At 45.5% G+C, this 9,179-nt stretch overlaps 2 non-coding genes across 2 annotated transcripts; one reads left to right on the top strand and one right to left on the bottom strand.

The window, feature by feature from the left end:
- Positions 1-5,515: 5,515 nt before the first annotated feature.
- LOC121288754 lies at positions 5,516-5,622 on the bottom strand. Its single transcript, XR_005945433.1, has one exon. It is a non-coding gene; the product is annotated as a U6 spliceosomal RNA (small nuclear RNA).
- A 2,183-nt stretch (positions 5,623-7,805) lies between these two features.
- LOC121288744 lies at positions 7,806-7,912 on the top strand. The gene has a single exon (XR_005945425.1). It is a non-coding gene; the product is annotated as a U6 spliceosomal RNA (small nuclear RNA).
- The last annotated feature ends 1,267 nt before the right edge of the window (positions 7,913-9,179 follow it).

Genomic DNA, 9,179 nt, shown 5'->3' with positions numbered 1-9,179 from the left:
CTGAGTGTTCTGATGAGTCTTCAGCTGAGGTTGAGACGGGCTGCTGGACACGATGCCTGGGCTTCAGGTGGCTTTGGCAGCTGTCCTGTGGATGCCTGGAAGACCTGGGCAGGCTGAGGGGCTGTTACACCATGCAGCTGCCTCCTTTGTGCTCCCACTTCCACTGGAGATGGGCAGAGGGTCTGGGGAGGACCTGTCCATCCTGGGAGCACCTTGAAAGGAGCTCCCAGGAGTGGCAGCTTCTGCACCTGCTCCCTCATGGTGCTCAATGGCACCCCCCTGGTCTACTGGAGGTGGAGGGACATCTGGAAGAGATTGCAGATACCCTGTCCTCTTCTCACCTGGCCAATTTTACCTTGAGTTCAAGCTGGGGTGATGGTATGCAGGTTTGTGCACATACCTGGCTATAACTGAGCGTTCTGCGGGATCTGAGAGTCTGCTGGAACTGGGTCTCTATGATGGCTGCTAACCTGTCCATGGAGGAAGTCATGTGTTCACACATTTGGGACATGGTAGAACTCATGGCCTGGATGGACTTCTCCATTGTCCAAGGCATGGCTGTGCAAAGCCTCTGGCAGCTCAGCAAGATATTCCCCTGTTTTTTGTTACAAACCCAGCAGATTCAGCGTGGCCAGCAACAGAGGCTCATCATCAGCCTCAGGCTCAGTATGGGCCAGGCCTCCAACCATCCTCTGACCATCAGGGCCCTCAGCTGTTACAGACGCTGTCAGCTGCTCCTGTGCATCTGTGAGATGCTCAGCAGCCTGTATCCTCGAATTGTTTCACATACATTAATCCAAAAGGGTGAATGAATGTGTACTGCTGGAGGGTGAGGTGGGACTTATTATCACTGCACCCTCTGAGACTTTTGTGCTCTCCTCCTAAGAAGTTGACTGAAGGGTCCCAGTTGGGGCAGCAAGCTGTCCCTGGGGAGTGCAGATAGCTGCCTGGGAGAACACAAATGGGGAGGGTAAAGGCCTTCCCATTCATTCCTCCCATCCATGCCTGCCACCCACTTCCTTTCTGTCAAAGGTGGACACCATGTTCTATTCTTGCTCATCCTTATTGCCCATCACTCCGATCTCTCCATCATTGATGGCTCAGCCACCCTGCTCTCTCACCTGGTCGACAGCCTCCTCCTCTGTGGCTGCCAAGATTCTCAGAGCTAGCACACCCGTACCCATCTTCATCTTTCCTTTCATTTTATGGGCATTTTTCTTCTGCAGACAGAAGAAGAAAGTGAGTCCCCAGACAATGAACAACTGGACCCCTCCTCATCTGGCATCCCTCAGGCCCTCGATGGGTCCTCCTGGATATCTCTTTCACATGCCCAGTCTCATCGGGTTTGGAGGATGCTGGCACCAAGAGGCAGTTGCCTGTCACTCACGTGCAGTCATTCCTCCTGAGGCTGCTGCTGGGGTATATGTTATTTTGCCCACTCGGCCAATCGCTCCCCTTGTTGTGACCTAGTACATGTTACCCACTTGACAGCTACAGAGTGCACATCATTCACTCACACTCACTGGTGATCCAGAGGAGAACATTGACCCACTTCTGACACTGGACCCAGGTGTGCTGCTGGATCCCATGGCTGCTAACATCTGTTGCACCCTCCGTCCAGGCTTCCCTGGTCAGGCAGGAGAGTCTCCTTTTTCTGTTCATTGGAAATAAGATCTCTCTGTGTTCCAGGCCACATGGAGGTAACCTGTGGAAAAGCATTGCTGAACAGTGGGGCCACCCTCTATTGGGCCTGTGGTACTCTCCAGCTATCAACCTCTGATCTGACCTTCTTCACCGAAGGCTGCTAACACTGGAGTTGCAGGAGGCCACTGATGGATCTTGCTGTTCAGTGGTTTCTGGCTTAGACCTGAAGGCTTTTGTTCCCAGTTAGTCCATTCAGCTGCAGGCACGAAAACAATCAGAGATGTAGGAACCATTACATTCAGGTCTCTTTGCTGTTTAAAAATGTCACCAGTGCTGGTGCTGCAAACAGCTGACACCAGAGTTTCCCTCTTCCTTCCTGCCCCTGCCACTGCAAAGGCCCCATCCCCTACCTCATTAATTGGCTGACTGCCCCATGATCCCATTTAGCCAGCTGCTTTCACCCCAGTGGACACTTCTGGGTCCACTGCCATCAACTTTACAATCGAAGCAATATCTGTCTTTCTCTGCACTCCCTGTGCAACCTGAGAGAATCTCTCAATTTTGGCTTGCTCTGGACTAGTTATTTGGTTTCTCATTGATTTGAGATCTTAAAATTAATTTGTTTCCATGTTCAGAAGGTAGAGGATGTCTCTTCTTTTACCCATTTAAGAGAGTAGTTTTCCACCTGTAAATGATGTGATTAGCTTCATACTCATTTAGACTTGTTCCCATTCCTGTTACCTTACGCAGCATTACATACACTGGCAAACATTGAAACATACACATCTTAAAAATGTGTGCACTTTTTACAAAACACAAAGCCCACAAGGGCTGAGCCACATTCTTACCCACAGCCAGAAATAGAAATGAGTATTTTATTTATAGCTCTGATCAGGCAAGCTCCATATGGATAAATAACATGATGTATGACAAAAGACATTGTATATTAGCAACTGAAAAGAGGCTGCTGAACTCCAGCAGATTTCACATAATTGCAAAAGTATATCTCCAGCCTCTATGAAGGAAAAAAGAAAAGCAGACCAAAAAATCATTGCACCAAACTAAAAGCTGCATGAATCACGCTGACACTTTCAATTTTAATACGGATCTATTGTTAGAGATTTGAATTTAGCTGCAACAAGCTAAATACTACTAAAACTATTTTTTATGGGTAATAGTGTCAGAAGAAAGTGTATTCTATTTGTCAACTTTATTCAGCAGTGTTCTAATTTCTAACAGTACTCTGCTTCATGGAACAAGAAATTGAAAAAAACATTGATTTTTTTTTCAAGATTGCTTACCCCTGGCATCTTCTGGAAGTTTAATATTTTACAGTTATGTTGCTGTTTTTCTTATTTTCCAGACATAAGTCGAATGTACCCTGCAGGCAATGTATTGCAAACACTTTCATTAAGAAATCTCCAAGACATTCTTTAAGTTGCCTTTACAAACTGAATATCTGTCGATCAGATCCATTTCCTGGACTGTTTGGTTTTTGCTTTTTGCCATGGTTTATTCAATCAGCTTACCAGGAACATTAAAATTTAAGATTTAATCTTCTTAACCAGGATAATTAGAATGATTTATGAGCCGAGGCATAGAATGCAATAGCAGGGAGGTTGTGCTGAGCAGTATAATCAGCCACTAGTTAAACATCAACTAGAATATTGCGTACAGTTCTGCATTGAAAGGAAGTATGTGGTCAAACAGGAGAGGGTACTGGAGAAGATTTACGAAAATATTGCCAAATATGGAGGGAAGAATGGATAAGACCATAAGACCATAAGACATAGGAGCAGAAATTAGGTCATTCAGCCCATCGAGTCTGCGCCGCCATTCAATCATGGCTGATAAGTTTCTCAACCCCATTCCCCCGTCTTCTCTCCGTAACATTTGATTCCCTTACAAATCAAGAACCTAACTATCTCGGTTTTAAATACACTCAATGACCTGGCCTCCACAGCCTTCTGTGGCAATTAATTCCATAGATAAGCTGGATTTGTTTCTGGAACAGAGGAGGTTGAAAGGAGATCTAATGGAGGTGTATAAAATTATGATTGGCCCAGATAATGGATAAGAGGGACCTATTTCCATTAACAGTGAGGTTCATAAGCAAAGAACATAGATTTAAAGTAATTGGCAGAAGAATTAGAGAGAATCTAAGGGGCAATTTTTACATACAGAGGACAGTGGCAACTCACTGCCTGAAAAGGTCGTAAAGGTAGAAACCCTCATCTTACCTCAAAAGCACTTGGATATGAATGTAAGGTGCTGTAACCATAAGACCATAAGATATAGGAGCAGAAATTAGGCCATTCGGCCCATTGAGTCTGCTCCGCCATTCAGTCATGGCTGATAAGTTTCTCAACCCCATTCTCCCGCCTTCTCCCTGTAACCTTTGATCCCCTTAGCAATCAAGAACCTATCTATCTCAGTCTTAAATACACTCAATGACCTGGCCTCCACAGCCTTCTGTGGCAATGAGTTCCATAGATTCACCACTCTCTGGCTAAAGAAGTTTCTCCTAATCTCTGTTCTAAAAGGTCTTCCCTTTACTCTGAGGCTGTGCCCTCGGATCCTAGTCTCTCCTACTAATGGAAACATCTTCCCCACATCCACTCTATCCAGGCCTTTCAGTATTCTGTAAGTTTCAATCAGATCCCCCCTCATCCTTCTAAACTCCATCAAGTATAGACCCAGAGTCCTCAAATGTTCATCATATGTTAAGCCTTTCATTCCTGGGATCATTCTCATGAACCTCCTCTGGACCCTCTCCAGGGCCAGCACATCCTTCCTGAGATATGGGGCCCAAAATTGCTCACAATATTCTAAATGTGGTCTGACCAGAGCTTTATAAAGCCTCAGCAGCACATTCCTGCTTTTATATTCTAGTCCTCTCGAAATAAATGCCAAAATTGCATTTGCCTTCCTAACTACCGACTCAACCTGCAAGTTAACCTTAAGAGAATCCTGGACTAGGACTCTCAAGTCCCTTTGCACTCAGATTTCTGAATTCTCTCCCCGTTTAGAAAATAGTCTATGCCTCTTCTTCGTACCAAAGTGCAAGATCTCACACTTCCCCACATTGTACTCCAACTGTCACTTCCTTGCCCTTTCTCCTAACCTGTCCAAATCCTTCTGCAGCCTCCTCGCCTCCTCAATATTACCTGTCCCTCCACCTATCTTTGTATCATCTGAAAACTTAGCCAGGATGCCCTCAGTTCCTTCATCTAGATCATTAATGTATAAAGTGAAAAGTTGTGGTCCCAACACTGACCCCTGTGGAACTCCACTAGTCACCGGCCGCCATCCTGAGAAGGACCCCCTTATCCCCACTCTCTGCCTCCTGCCAGACAGCCAATCCTCTATCCATGCTAGTACCTTGCCTCTAACACCATGTGCTCTTATCTTACTGAGCAGCATCCTGTGCGGCACCTTGTCAAAGGCCTTCTGGAAGTCCAAGTAGATAACATCCATTGGCTCTCCTTTGTCTAACCTACTCGTTACCTCCTCAAAGAATTCTAACAGATTTGTCAGGCATGACCTCCCCTTGATGAAACCATGCTGACTTTGCCCTACTTTACCATGCACTTCCAAGTATTCTGAAATCTCATCCTTAATAATGGATTCTAAAATCTTACCAATGACCGAGGTCAGGCTAATCGACCTGTAATTTCCCGTCTTTTGCCTCACTCCCTTCTTAAACAGGGGGGTTAAATTAGTGATTTTCCAGTCCTCTGGGATCCTCCCTGAAAGATCACTACTAAAGCCTCCACTATCTCTTCAGGTTTCTCCTTCAGAACTCTGGGGTGTAATCCATCTGGTCCAGGTGGTTTATCCACCTTCAGATCTTTCAGTTTTCCTAGGGCCAGGGCTTTCAGGGCTCCACAGGAATTTGCGTTTCATCCTTGCGCAGGGGCCATGCTAATCTTCTCTGTATCTTTCCAATTTTAATATATGTGCTGCCGAAGCGAGCACTTCAGGGCTCCACAGGTGAACTTTGTGGGATATTGCAAGCCGCCACCCACAAACACATGCATGAGGCTACCTACAGAGGCCGTGGCTGATGACACTCTTGCGGCAACCTTAGACTGCAGCAGAGCGATGCTACAATCAGGCTCATGCTGCAACTCGCAACTTGGTGGAGCAGACCATCAGGATGCTGAAGATGAGGTTCCGGTGCCTGGGCCGGTCTGGTGGAGCCCTGCAATACAGTCTGCAGGGGGTGTCATGCATCATCATCACCTGCTGTGCCCTTTACAACCTGGCACTGCAACAGGGAGAGGAGGTGGCTGAGGAGGAACTGGAGGAGCTAGAGGTCCCCTCTGTTAAGAAGGACATCGATGGAGAAGAGGGCAAGGCAGTCCTCAAAAGCAATGATGACAGCGATAAAGTCCTTACACTGGCCAGATGAGGCAGGCGCACTCAGGAGGGCCTCATAGCTGCTAGATTTGTGGAGGATGATGACGACATTCAGTGAAGAGACACCAGAGATTTTCACATTCCATCTGAGAATGTCTGACTCCTGTCTGGCCCAAGGCAGCTCAATTGCGTTCTGTGATCAGGGCCATATCTTAGAGACGCAGCTGTGAAATTTTAAATGCGCCTGATCCCTTGTCCGCCTTCAGCACTTGAGTCTTTCAGGAGCACAGTGTCACTGGTCACAGATGCTGAGGAGATGAGAGCCAGCCCCACCTTAAAGGTGCTGAGAGCACACAGAGAGAATGACAGAACTCTGTGACGCCTTCTCACCACATTCGGGCAGCAATGACCAGCACCACTGAGGTGCAGGCATCAGTAATGTTTCCAGGGATTGTGAGACTAGACCATTACTTTGGCCTGAAGGCTGCACAGAGCACAGGGAAGAGGCCCTGGACTGAGACACCTGCCTTTATCTTGTACAGAAAGGTTTCACACCTGAGTGACACGAACACTGGTCATCAGAACAAGAAGCCATAGGCAGGGAGACATTGTCGAGCGTTTAATTATAATAGTGAACATTATGTACAAGTGATTAACACCTGTACCCAGGATGTGCACCTACATCTTAAGGCTTGACCTAAATAGCCAAGTGGTTATGGTACTGGGTTTGTAAGATCAAGAGTTCAAATCTCACAATGGCAAACTATGAAACAATGTAACTTCATCTGAAACAGATGGAAACAGGTTTGTACTCAAAAGAGTTACATCTTATTAACGCTTGGCCTAAATAGCCAAGTGGTTATGGTACTGGGTTTGTAACCCTAAGATTAAGAGATCAAGAGTTCAAATCTCACAATGGCAAACTATGAAACAATGTAACTTCATCTGAAACAGATGGAAACAGGTTTACTCAAAAGAGTATCAAGAGTTCATTTTGGCTTGGCCTAAATAGCCAAGTGTTTATGGTACTGGGTTTATAACCCCAAAATCAAGAGTTCAAATCTCACAATAGCAAACTATGAAACAATGAAACTTCATCTGACAACAGATGGAAATGGGTTTGTACTCAAAAGAGTTACTCTGTCATTTTAGCTTGGCCTAAATAGCCAAGTGGTTATGGTACTGGGTTTGTAACCCTAAGATCAAGAGGTCAAATCTCACAATGGCAAAACTATCAAGAGTTCAAATCTCACAATGGCAAACTATGAAACAATGTAACTTCATCTGAAACAGATGGAAACAGGTTTACTCAAAAGAGTATCAAGAGTTCAAATCTCACAATGGCAAACTATGAAACAATGTAACTTCATCTGAAACAGATGGAAACGGGTTTGTACTCGAAAGAGTTACAACTGTGACTCTTAGGAGGGTAGTGTTTGCTTGTAATTTGTAACTGTGTTAAATGCTTCAATGGTATTAAAGCACCTTGTGATCCATGTGTAAAAGTTGAACTGCTGCAGTCCATGTGGTGTTAGGGGGGAGATTTGGGATTTTGGCTTGGCCTAAATAGCCAAGTGGTTATGGTACTGGGTTTGTAACCCTAAGATCAAGAGTTCAAATCTCACAATGGCAAAACTATCAAGAGTTCAAATCTCACAATGGCAAACTATGAAACAATGTAACTTCATCTGAAACAGATGGAAACAGGTTTACTCAAAAGAGTATCAAGAGTTCAAATCTCACAATGGCAAACTATGAAACAATGTAACTTCATCTGAAACAGATGGAAACTGGTTTGTGTGCTCGCTTCGGCAGCACATATACTAAAATTGGAACGATACAGAGAAGGTTAGCATGGCCCCTGCGCAAGGATGACACGCAAATTCGTGAAGCGTTCCATATTTTTTTACAGCTGACCTGAATTAGGGGCTGTGCCTGATTTATCCCAATTTTGTTGATTTGGTTTTCATTTAAAAGATCATCAAGAGTTCAAATCTCACAATGACAAAACTATGAAACAAAGTAACTTCATCTGAATTGGAACAGATGAAAACGTGTTTGTACTCGAAAGAGTTACATGGCAGAACATTGTTCCGATTTTTAGGCCTAAATAGCCAAGAGGTTATGGTACTGGGTTTGTAACCCTAAGATCAAGAGTTCAAATCTCACAATGGCAAAACTATCAAGAGTTCAAATCTCACAATGGCAAACTATGAAACAATGTAACTTCATCGGAAACAGGTTTACTCAAAAGAGTATCAAGAGTTCAAATCTCACAATGGCAAACTATGAAACAATGTAACTTCATCTGAAACAGATGGAAACGGGTTTGTACTCGAAAGAGCTACAACTGTGACTCTTAGGAGGGTAGTGTTTGCTTGTAATTTAGCTTGGCCTAAATAGCCAAGTGGTTATGGTACTGGGTTTGTAACCCCAAGATCAAGAGTTCAAATCTCACAATGGCAAACTATGAAACAATGTAACTTCATCTGAAACAGATGGAAACAGGTTTACTCAAAAGAGTATCAAGAGTTCAAATCTCACAATGGCAAACTATGAAACAATGTAACGTCATCTGAAACAGATGGAAACGTGTTTGTACTCGAAACAGTTACCCCACATTATTGCATGCCAGGATCAACTGGGGTAAATGTTCTGGACTCCTGGTCGGTCAGTGGCAGATGGATCCCCTACCCGAGGAGCTCAGGCCTTTCACCTGGAGCAGTACCAGCCTCCTCTACCTGGGGGTCCATCTCTGCCCCACTGAGGAATCCTGGCCGGCAAACTGGCAGGAACTGGAGACGAAAGTCACCGCTCGCCTGCGGCGCTGGACAGGACAGCTCCGAGTGCTATCTTACCGAGGTCGAGTTCTGGTCATAAACCAGCTGATCGCCGCCATGTTGTGGTATCGGCTGGTCACTTTGACCACTCCCCCGGACTTTGTCACAAGATTCCAGAGATTGTTAGTCGACTTCTTCTGGGACAAAAGATTGCACTGGGTCGCTGTCGAGGTTCTGAGTCTCCCGCTTAGGGAGGGTGGTCAGGCGCTGGCGTGCCTACGCACACGGGTGGCGACTTTCCGCCTTCAGACCCTGCAGCGATACCTCTACGTCGAGCCTCCTCCTAGATGGTGTGCCCTGATGACGTATTTCTTCCGTCAGGTGCACGGCCTG

Source organism: Carcharodon carcharias, chromosome 15 (assembly GCF_017639515.1).
Source record: "Carcharodon carcharias isolate sCarCar2 chromosome 15, sCarCar2.pri, whole genome shotgun sequence".
In the NCBI taxonomy this organism is placed as follows: Eukaryota; Metazoa; Chordata; class Chondrichthyes; order Lamniformes; family Lamnidae; genus Carcharodon; species Carcharodon carcharias.
This window is presented reverse-complemented; position numbering and strand designations above follow the sequence as displayed.